A 12534-nucleotide genomic window follows, 5' to 3' on the forward strand; every position below is an offset into this window, starting at 1 on the left:
ACAGGTACTCAGCTCATGCCCCACAAATGCCTCTCTAAACCTAGAGAGTCCAACAGATAATACAGCAAGCAGGGTCTGAGCTGAGCCTTGACCTAGGGGAGGAAGGGCAGCGACAGCCTGGCAGATGGCAGGGAGTACCTTCCATGCAGCAAGAAGAGGAGGGACCAGAGGGCGGGAGAGCCTCAGAGTGAGAGCTGCTTTCTGTGGCCATTGCAGAAGCCTGTGGCTTATGCTGGTATTTGAACCAAGACCTGAATGAAGATGGAAATTAAGTCATGGGTGTCACAGGAGAAAGACAGGAGAGGAAGCAGGAAAGAGCCTGTGCAAAGTCCGTGGTATGGGTGGCTCTGAGCAGAGCTGGGGCAGGGAGAGCGGGAGCTGATGGGAGAGGGAGGCTGGGCAGGAGGCTCAGGGAGGAGGGCAGAAGAGAAAAGGGAGTCTTAAGAAAGTTCTTGGCAAGGAAGTGTTGAGATTGTGCACGGCCTGCTTACATCTCTAAAGGCCCTGTGGCTGCTAAGTGGAGGCCAGATCAAAGGGAGCCCAGGAGGCCGATGGTCATCGGGTTCTTGGATTCTGGTGGCAACAGGAAGTGGTGAGGCAAGGCCAGAGGCAGGAGATCTGTCAGCACAATACAGACCTGGGATGTGAGGGTAGGGAAGGCAGAAGCTGAGGTTAACTGAACCTCCTTCAAATAATGTAGGGATCCCCAAGATGGTAGACAGAGCCAGGATCCACGCCCCACCCCCACTCTCTCTCATGAACACTCCCTCTGTCAACAACTGTCTGCTGTGGCATATCTTGGAAGCAGAATGTCCTCAGCAGACCCAGCGGCCATGTATTGGCTTTGGCCTTGAACGTCTCAGGCTCCAGAACTGTGAGCAATAAGCCTCTGACTTTTATGTATTTCCTAGCCTTGGGTATTTTGTTACAGCAGCACCATCTAACAAACTCCCCATCTCCCACTCCTATGTCTTTGTGGATCAGTCAACAATGATGTGTTTATTTAAGATCTCTGTAGTTCAGGCAGAGAATAACCTTTTTGTGATCTAAGGAGACACAGTGGTGGCAAGTTCTGGAAAGCACAGGTTGGTGCGGCTTTTCTCCACTGTCACCTAGAAGGGCACTGTCGCTTATGTTTCAGACTGTGTTACGGCTCCCAAAATTCAGATGTTAAAAACCCTGACTGCCTGACCCCCTTGTACTTCGAAATGGATGTGGACACAGAGCTCTTCAAGTGGTAATTAAGTTTAAACAAGTCCTCACAGATACCATCTGACTGGTGTCCTTATCAGAAGAGGAAACTTAAGTCACAGGGAACAGACAGGAAAGGGTCCTTGGAGGACAGAGCGATAGATGATCACAGTGAGTCAGAAAGAGGACTTGGGAGAAACCAGCCTGCCAGTGCTGCCATTTTGACTTCTGTTTCCAGAGCTGAAGGGAACTGGGCATTCATCAGTTAAGCTGTCAGCCTGAGAAGTTATATTACAGCAGTCCCCCAAACCCCAGTACAACGTCCATTCTTTTTTCCTTTAGGGGTTCGAAGCTGCTGTTTGCTTTGACTGATGCAGTTGGAAGCCTGACGCCATCTTTATTTGGTTTCCCTGACTGTGTTGTTTTTCTTACTGAGGAACTTGCGTAATTCTTCTTTAAAAAAAAATGTATTTATTATTTGTATTTTACGTGTATAAGTAAGTGTATTGCCTACATGTGTGTAAGTGCACCAGTGTTGTGCAATGCCCACAGAGGTCTGAGGAGGGCACCAGATCCCCTGGAACTGGAGTTACAGATGGCTGTTAGCTGCCACGTGCGTGCTGAGAATCGAACCCAGGTCCACTGCAAGAGCAGCCAGTGCTTTTAACCCCTGAGCCATCTCTCCAGCCCCAAATTCTTCTTTCTTTTCAGAAAAATGCATGAATGTCACCACCTTCACCATCATCGCACAGGGTGGGAAAGCCTTGTGTTTCCCCCAGGCCAGGCTATCTGAATACTGACTGAAAAGAAAACACACACAACTTCTATAGGGAAGTTTCTGGGTAAGGTGGTCACAGAAGGACTTGGACACCCAGGCCTAAGGAGCTGATGCCCAGGGGAACTCTACGATGACATCCTAATCTTCGCTGGACATGTAAGGGTCACCTGGAGCCCTGAGAAATGGGCTGAGGGATCCAAGAGGGTTGGGGGCTCTGCCAGAGCTCAGAGGTGTGACATGCCAAAGCCCAAGATACGATGTGACCAGGAGTTTGAGACCTGGCAGCCATGGAGGCCAGACTACGTCCATGATGGAGGGAGGGGAGACGAGAACAAGAGAAGGGTAATAAGGAAGAGGGGAGCACAGAGGAATGGAGGGGTACAGAGGACTTCCGGCAGGACCAGGGGGCGGGAGGACACAGCAGGCCCCACACCACAGACACCGTCCCCGGGACTCAAAGCATCCCTCTTTCTGTGTCGTTTGCTAACCCATCTGCCTGGAACGTCCCCACTCAGTGTCCCAGCATTGGTTTTTTATTTCATTAGTATTTATCTGATAGTCGTTAACTTGTGGAACTTAGTCACCCTGACAGTGAATTCTTTCCCTTTGGCTTGGAAGAACCTCACCACCACACCCTCCACAGTTCATCCTCCCTTTGCTGATTTCTCCTGCATCCCTCACTTAGTATGCATCTTCCTGTGCATCCCCGATGACCTGCTGTCCCCTCAGGTACCACGTCCCAGCTTTGGGACCCTGCCATGTATATTCAGGCTTCTCACTCACAGACCTGGGTAGACACTGTATTTACCCTGCCCTGATGTGTGAGATCAGATGAGAGGGTGGGTGTGAAGTCCTCCAGGAGGAGCCGTGCCGTGGGAGCTAGCCACTGGGTGGGAACTTGAGAGTGTGAATGGTTTTGAGGAACTGAGTCAATCCTAATTTTCACATCCTCCCTGTTTTCCCTCAGTCCCCCAGACCCCATCCCTGTCTTCCTACGTCCCCTTTCCCCCATGTTGTTCCCTCATCCTACATGATCTTCCTGAGAGACCTCAGAGCACTTTGCCAGACTTGGAGCTCTCCTGTGGGGGATCGGGTCCAGGGTGAGGCTGCTTTTGCACTGTTAGTCTTTTTCCTTGAAACAGGAAAGTGTTGTTCAAAACACAAAGGACCAAAGTGTCAGTGGAGCTCCTTGTTGCTCAGTCAGCCACACGCAAACAGAATATGGTAAAGTCATTGAAGGATAGGGTCTGGGGATTCGATAGCTTATGGAAAAGCCTAAGTGTGGTGTCCCTGTCCCCAGTCTCATTCCCCCCCCAGCCCCTGATCAGAAGCCGGGCACATGGGCCTAACATAAATATGCCCTTTGACATTTGCAGCAGATTTCCCTGGGAACTATTCTTTGGTTAGCCTTGTTGAGCAAGTTTTACAGAACAGACAAGACATCACACATGGTCACCCAGAGCAGTACCGCCTGACTCTGCAAGAGCACGGAGTGGCATCCTGATACCACGGTGAGCTGGAGCTCACCCACACCTTCCAGAGGAATCCTTCCAGCACCTGCACACCTTCCCAAGGGCTCCCTCACCCTCACGGGCCCCTTCCCGAAGGCTCCCTCCCACCTGACCTGCGCCTGGCCACCTGCCCCTCCCAGAACACTCTAACCCCACTGTCGCCCCAGGAAGATACGACCAAGCCACAGCATGGAGCTTAACTGGTGCAGTTCTTCAGCTAAGCCCCTCCTATCTCCTGGAATTCTTTCTGGAATATTCTGGCATCTTTAGGGGTGACTTTTACTGAGAAGTTTTGGGGAGGTCTTTTCCCCACATTCCCTGATATTTGGTGTTTTGCCTAGAAGCAGAGCCTGGTCTCCAGGGCGACGTCAGTTAACATTTTTCTCTCCTTTGTCATGTCTTCAGTTACCCCTCCCACCCCTGCTCTCTTGGATGCGCAGCTTAAAGCAAATTTAAGGCGGCCCCACTCAGCACCATGTGTCCTTTTAATGACTTTTTTGTGGGATTGTGTGCTCAACCTTTTTTATATAAGAGGTGTTCCTCTGAGAGGCCGCCAAGCTGGCCTCATTGGAAGTTGATGAGAAAACCCAATATGGTCAGCACGGCTGCAAAGAGGGTTTGGCAGGCACCGGCACCAGCCAGCCAGACCCACCCCCGGCTCCAGCGCACACAGGCAGATCATTCTCGGCTTTGTCCTGTGTCGCCTGGCCCCACAGTGGTCTCTGGGGCTCAGCATTCTTGCCAGAATGCTCATGACATCACTAATATTATTAATAATTACAGGTTATTCACAGATGGATGGACAGATGGACACACGGCCACAGAGATTTGTTTAATTTCAACCAGGCTATTTCCCCTACAAACCTCCTTTGCCTGTTTCTGCTGCTTCCTGAGAGGAAAAAAATAACAAAAAGGCAAAATTTCTGTGAAAGAAAAATGAAAGCCCTATCAGACATCTCGTTGCATTTCTCCTGGAGGAAAACTGAATTTACAGCCCTTCCTTCACTCTTCAGGGTCTGGGCAACATGGTTATCTGTGAGCTGCCCGAAATGCACAGGTTCTGGGAGCTCCCATGCCTCGTTGGGTCCAGTGGCTGTGGCTCCATCTCTGACCAGAATCCACGGGGGGAAGAGTCAAGGCCAAATATATAAATAGATAGATGTATATGCATATGTACTATAGTTATGTATGCATGTGTTAGCCATACATACTTATATGGTATTTGTGCATAGTACAGTAAGATAGATAGATGATAAGCCAATGATAGAGGATAGCTAGATATATAATTTATTGATACGTAGATTTCTTGACTGATAGATAATAGACAGATGATTGATATAGATGATGGATGATAGATGATAGAAGATAGATAGATAGATAGATAGATAGATAGATAGATGATAGATAGATAGATGATAGATCAATGATGGTTAGATAGTAGCTAGATTAATGGATGATAGAAGATAGATAGGTGATGATAGATAGATAGATAGATAGATAGATAGATAGATGATAGATAGACTAATCAATCAATTGATGGATGGATTGATCGATAAATATTTTTAAAGTTCACTACCTGACCCACAGTCATTTTTCAGAATAGTGGGAAGGGACAATGGAGATCCCGCCACCTGAGGAATAGTAAGACCCACACAGGATGGCTACACAATCCTGAAAAATATGTCATTAAGGAGGCTGGAGAGATGGATCACTAAGTGCTTGCTCTGCAACCATGAGAACTGGGGTTCGAGTCCCCAGCATCCACGGAAAAATGTCAAGCCTGGTCCATGCACTTCCCTAAGGTCACTTCCCTAGGTCACTTCCCAGGCATACTAGAGGCTTCCACTGTGGTGTGTGCTCCTGGCTCTTGAGAGCCTTACCCTCAGACTAGGAAATGTTCTCTGTGCCGTGGAGGTGGCCATCAGTAAAGTGCTTGTCTCCCAAGCACAAAGACCTGAGTTCGATCCCCAGGACTCACACACAAAGAATCCAGGCATCAGCATGCACACTTAAAATCCCAGCACTGGGGAGGCAGAGACAGGCGGATCTCTGGGGCTCTCTGGCCAGCCAGCCTAGCCTAATTGGTGGGGTTCAGACCAGTGAGAGACCCTGTCTCAAGAAACCTGAGTGGGGGCTGGAGAGATGGCTCAGCAGGTAAGAGTACTGGCTGCTCTTGCAGAGGACCTGCTCCTTTGATTCCCACATGGAGACTAACAATCGTCCTTAACTCCAGTTCCAGGGGATCCTACCCTCTCTTCTGACTTCTGCAGGCACTGCATGACACGGGTGCACTTATATACATGCAGGCAATACACTCATACATATAAAATAAAAATAACAAACATTTTTTTAAACAAAGAAACCTGAGAAACGAGAGCTGAGGTTTCCCTCTGTCCTCCACCTGTGCACACATGCACCTGTACATACATGAACGAAGAAGTGTGCTCAGAATCCCCTGACCTCTTCGTCCCTTCCCTCCATCTCACACACCAGCCCCAACAACGTCACTCTCTCAAGCCCTGCTCAACAGTGAGCTATGATTCACCCAAAATGAAACTGACTTTTCTCTTCTGCTCATAATTCTACTGCCCTCCAGCTCAGTTTTACCTCATCCCACAAATGTAAAATGTTCAAATTCTCTTTCCAGGCCATTGAAGGACAGAGCCTTTCACCTTTTATGTCCAACTGACACCATCCCTGCATGATCCACAGTGTCATTGGCACTCGTCCTGAAGACTGGAACGAGTAACCACAGTTCATGTGACCCTGGTGGAAGTCTAGTTGAGGTCCGCTCAAATAAGAAATCATGGTAGCACCACCTGTTGGAGGGGAACGAACCAACTCCAGACACCTGGTAGGTGACCCTCCACTCAGACTGTATCGAGGACAGGAGTCGCAAGGATTTTTTGAACGACCAGCATTTGGCTGTGTTGGCCATGTCCGGCTTCCTGCCCATTCTCTCTGCGTGTTGAGACAGCACTGCTCACCAGACACTCTGCAGCTGAACATGCTACAGCTTGTGCAAACCCAACCTGAGACCAGCAAGCATTTCCAGGTCACCCAAACTCAGAACTGGAGACTCTGCTGGATCTGCCACAACCCTGTGAGTATCAGCAGAATCTATACTTTTCTGTTAAGAGCCAACCCGTTAAACACTTTTTTAAAAAAAGCTTGCTACTCTTGCTTTTTCTAGAAGAATTTGTCAGTTCTCAAACTGATGCCTTAATTCAGAGAGAATGTGGAAGCGTAACAAGAGCTTAATAAATATATTCGTCTTCAATAAGGAGATGCATGAATCCAGATCGTGAACTCCTCCTCCCGAATGAGACGTTTCCATCCCAGTGTAAAGGGCAGGGTCACTCTGAAATAAGTGCGTACCAGAGAGAAAGACCAATCAGGCCGGCTTGGTCGACACGCGCTGCCCACAGCTTATTAAATATTGAAGCTCTTTAGGAAAGTGTGCTGACCGCAGAGTCCACATCATCTGTGGTGACTGAGAACACGTGAATCCCACATCACACCCGTCTAGACTCAGACCCTCACCACAGCAGCCACCAGCACTGCCCTGGGAATCAACGGAGCATGCTGCAAGCCAGCAGACACCAACATTGGGTGATTTTTTCTGATGCCACACACAGATATATGCCAACGATCCCCCGCGGTCTTTGGCCAGCAGAAATGCACAGACAGGCCAGTGAGTCAGTCAGGCTTCTTGCTCTTGCTCTCTGAGTCCCACCAAAGCTCAGCTAACTGGCCCACCTGGGGCTCCTACCTTTGACCTTGGTTTCATTAGCGCAGAGCTTTTGCCTCATAAGCCAACCAGACTGATGAAATATAAATCAGCCGCCTTCTCCAGTGCCCCCCATTTCTCTGGCCAAGGTGCTAATGAATGAGGCAGTGACCACAGGGAGCAATAGGAAGATAGAGTGGACTCCGAGCGGTCACAGATTAGACAATCTCCATCCAGACAACGGTGAGGTGGTTCATAATGGCTCCTATGCAGAACTCACCCACCTAATGGGTCTGATCACACTCATGCATCCCCTGTGACTCCTCTACCCCCACTCCCATAGATATGACTCACAGACCACAGACCCCATCCTACAGCCTCCAGGCCACTCCAAAAAGCCTTGGACACGCGTGGGCATTAGAAAAGGGAAAGACGTGTAAGCTAAAGTTTAAACCACTTTGCTCCGCGATTAACCTCACTGTTAAATGGTGGCTGTGCCCATCAGAACTAGAACATGTTTGTTGCTGTCCCCCTGCCCCACTGAGGCCACGCACACTGCCTGCCCTATCTCTGGCTCCTACCCACAGGCCGCAGCACTGGACAGCCAGAAGCACCCACACTGACCACCAGCTGCCCTCCACCCTGTCACCCCCCCACCCCTCTCACCCCCACTCATGTCTTCCCATCCCAGAAAGTCTGATTTCCCTTAGAGGAAATCTCCTTCTGAAACCCCCATTCATTTTGGACTCATGACCTTGATTGCCCTTCTCGGATGGATGTTTTCACCCTGATGATGTTTTCACCCTATGGTCTCGGCTTCATCTCCACAGGCCTGCGGGGGCCCACGTGGCAATCCCATTTTTCTTAGCGGGGCTAAGCAATCATCATTCATCTTAAACATTGGCACATTGCTCCGAATACATTCATGAGATGGTTGGGTGTCTGCTTTGATGAGAATGGGGATCTTAAAGAAGGCCTCTCCACCCACTTCCCCACATCCTAGAGCGACGTGAAAAGAAAAAAGGCGAGGTGGGTATGATCCATCCAATGGGAGGAGGGATTTGGGGGACAGACATTGAAATGCATGAGGTGACATGGGTCCAAAAATATAAGCTCAAAATTTCATTCTGTAATGAAACAGGTACCGAGTAGAGAGAAAAATTCTAATCGCATACATGAAGATCAAGAACATATTGCATTTCTATGTAAAACAAACTGATTTCTCAGAACTCTGTAAGGAATTAGAATTATTCATTCATAACTTCATAGATGAGGTTTTGCTACTAACATCTGACTAATCCCTGTTTCCATCACAGCTGGGGAGGAAAAAATACTCAAGCTTTGTACTTTGGGGACATCTGAGCTCCTCGAAGGAGGAAAGAGATGGCTTCAGACTTTTTTTTTTAAGTGTGTCATCAATAATCCTGAGCTGAGCTGTAGACCCAGGTCCCCTCAGAGCAGCACTGGAGTTCAGAGCCGAGCTGCCTGTGCTCCATGACCCACAGCACCTAGGCTATGTAAAGTCAGCACGTAGTCACCAAAAAGCATCAGGAATGTTCCCCAGCTTCAGCTAACAGCCAGCCCCATCTAGTAGGACAAGATAACACCACTCACCAATGGCCAGAAAGCTCTGGCAATAGAGACAGAGGAGGGTAAACTATGATTTAAGTTCATTATTCAAGTTTAAATCTATAAACCAGTTGGTATGTTCACGTGTGGCATATACACACATCTCTCTCTTTGTCTATCTCTGTATCTGTTTTTCTGTCTCTCTCTGTCTCTCTCTTTGTCTCTCTGTCTCTTTCTCTCTCTCCCTCTCTCTCCCTCTCTGTCTCTGTCTCTCTTTCTGTCTCTTTCTCTCTGTCTCTCTCTCTCTGTCTCTCTCTCTCTGTCTCTCTGTGTGTGTGTGTGTGTGTGTGTGTGTGTGTAAAACATACCAATGAGGAGAGAGGCTGCTCACAGTATACTGACCTGGACTCTCACTGTCTACATAACTGCCTCCTCTCCTCCCGCAAAGCATGGTGTGGTAGGGTAGGGAGTAACAGTGAATTCTAATAGAAGTTGGATTTTTTTCTGTTTTCTGCTTCTTTTAGACTCTCCTCTAAAATTGAATTGGCAAGACAGGTTTCCGTGTCTTGGGATGAAATTGATTGGATGATTCTAAATCTAATGTGTCTTATTCTGGTACAAAGACAGTCTCTTCCTGAAACAGGAGCCACACTGAAGATGTCCGCGCCATGTTTGCTATAAATACCCGAACATACCACCAGGCAGAGCACCTGCAGCCTCCTCCGTCAACTCTTCTCCATGACTGCCATCTGTGACCTTCCCACCAAGGTTGGCAGGTGTGTCTGAGTGTAAGGATAATGTTCCCCAGCTAGCCACTATTAATGAGTAGTATCAGGGTTCTCTTGACGAAGTACACTGGCTTAAAACTGATACTTCTTATAGAGTCATAATGTATTTTATAATTCTAAATGCAAAAGCTTACTTTTAAATATCAACCCAGTCCCTGCTTAAATCAGTCTCACACCTTTCCTGTTCCTTCTATATTTCCAGGGGGTTCTTAACTTGTCTATAGACAAATCAAGTCATAGGAGGATGAGGACCACCTTATAAAGCTGAGATAGGGGATCCCAGAGATCCTGCCTGATTCTCTGGCCTCATCTGCCATTTGGTCCTGTGAACTCCAGGCCAAGAGGACAGAACTCCTGTTAGGTATGTTGTCGGTTCAACTGTTCCCTAGCATGATGTTGAAGTCCTAGCTCCCAGCACCTGTGAATGTGAACTTATTTCCGTCTTTGCAGATGATCATGTTAATATAAAACCACTAAGACTGGCCATGAGCCCCCGTAACTGTGTCCTCCTGAAAGGGAGACTTGAAGAAAAGGAGGGGCACAGAGCGAAGGGGATGTAAAGACACATGGTGATACCATGAACCCGCCAAGGAACTCCCAAGGTCAGAACTAGAACTCAAGCTTGGACCGGACTCACCCTCTGCCCTCAGAAGGAACCAACCTTGATCTTGAACTTCTTATCTTCAGAACTGTAAGACACTCAACTTCTGCCATCTAAGAGCCCTTGTAAATGGCACCGCTGTAGCAGCAGTTGGAGCTGGTCAGTAGAAGCACATTCACAGTCAAGCCTTCTGCCTCTTGGCTCCATCTCTGCGTGGGGCCACCTCCCCAGTGCCCTGAAAGGCCTTTCCGTCCTAGGAAGATGAACATATAAACAATGCCCATATCATCCACAGAAACTGAGCCTTGACCTATGACACTTGCAGAAAATGGCCCAGAATGCACTGAGGCTGGCCAGTGATGGCCTTTGTCTTTATTTTTCACTCCTGCATCCAACTCAAGGCCAATCAGGGCAAGCTACAAGTGTTCCCCCAAGTGAATGTTGTAGGCTGATCCCCTTCTAGCCAGTACACCTCCAGGTTCCAATAGCACAGGCCTGTCCATCCTGCTTCTCTGCCCACCTCAGCCCAGCCAAACTCTGGAGGCAATGGACCACTGACCCTTGCATGGTCCTTCCAGTGACCAGCACGTGAAGAACAGTCTTCACTGATTCCCACATTCTGTCTCTTAGGTTGTCACAGGTTCACGCCGGGAGCTCAGGGCTCCGTCATTGGAAGCAGGAAATATTTGGGGTTGGTAATAAAGTGAATGTGTGGTATTACAACAATAAATAAATATCTGATGAATGAGTGGATGTTTGTACAACTTGTATATCTGAGAGAAAACTATTGAAGATCGTAAAGTATAACCATGCACTATATGGCTTGGGCTTGATTGGGTCTGGTAGCTCTGGGCCTTGGTCAAACTAAGGGGAAATGACCAGATTGTGAGTTTCCAGCTTCCAATACAATATGCATTATTCTTTCAGCCTTATTTATTGTGGTATTTTTCAAATTACAATAAATTTGCTTTCTTCTGAATATTCAGATGCTTCAAAAGGTACCCAAAGGATGCAACTGGGCCCTGGGGAAATATGCTCTTTTGTGCACATACCATGCTCTGAGTAGGGTTTTCATCATCTACATGATTTATGTGCGTCTGCATAATTTTGGTTCTTTTTCTGTTTTCTATGTGTTTGTGAGATAATCTAGACGTCAGCTTTCCACCATTAGAAGCACAGAAGAAGCTCAAGTCCACCCCGTTCCTTCACCCAGCCCGCTCCACTTCCAGGGAACCCTGACTGAGGCCCTGGGAGATGGCTGCTTTTCACAGCACCGAACATCAAGGAGTGGAGTGGTAGAAGGTTCCGGGGCTTTCTAGAATGAAACAGAACCTGTCGTTTTCGTCTTCTTCTGGGCATTCACTGGGGTCTCTGATGAATGGTGCTAGCATTTTAAAGCTCTTTAAACTGTTTATAATCCTCACCTTGGTTTTGAAACAGAAAAATAATGCCAAAATTGATGGCTTTTCAAAGCCTCTGATGTGAGTTGGTTGCATACAAATTTCCTAAACACGGAGAAAGCCCATTGTCTGGGGAACAGACGAGTCGTGGACATCTCTGGTTGGCCCTTAACAGGTTTTCCTTCTCAATAGCCCTTTCCATATTTTTAATTTCTTTGCCTTTTGTGATTTCTGTGCTGTTCAAATCTCCTTACAGTACAATTGTTAGATATGGGACTGAGTTACCCTGCCTAAGCACTGGTCCCAACACAGGCTGGGACCCTAGCTTCGGTGACCTTTCTCAACAGGCTGGCCTTGACAACATACAGACTGTGCTGAAAATGTTTCTCTGCCGCCTCCTCCTCCTATGAGAAGAAATACATCAGTTCAACACAACATAGGACTCCTTCTGGACCACTAGAGTATAGGGATGGCAAGTCACAAAGATCTTCAGAAAGGAATCATAACCTCTACCCTCACAGCCAAGCAGAAGAGGGAGGGACATGTTTGGACATGTTTCTATACAGCCTGGGTAGACTAGAGCTGCTCCAGGGCAACACCAAGGGAGGGCTTGCTCCAGCAACCCATGCACAGGACCCACACACACCCTTTGAGAAAATGGCCAGTCAGGAAAACAGATGCTGAGCCTCGAACTAACTGATCGGCACAGGCTTCTCCAAGTGTCCACAAGCATTCTTCAATAGCTCCTTGCTCCACAGGCTGGGACATGAGACCCTCTGAACAACACAACATGAATATAAGGACTGCCAAGTCCACCCCACCCCAAACCCCAGCCAACATTGACCCTCCAACCACCCATCCCCACATATCTGTATCCAGCCACAGCCCAGGATCAGCCAAATGAGAAGAATGGTCCAGTGCATTCTCTCTCTCTCTCTCTCTCTCTCTCTCTCTCTCTCTCTCTCT

The sequence above is a fragment of the Nannospalax galili genome, unplaced genomic scaffold, assembly GCF_000622305.1.
Source record: "Nannospalax galili isolate Female #2095 unplaced genomic scaffold, S.galili_v1.0 scaffold810, whole genome shotgun sequence".
Classification (NCBI taxonomy): Eukaryota; Metazoa; Chordata; class Mammalia; order Rodentia; family Spalacidae; genus Nannospalax; species Nannospalax galili.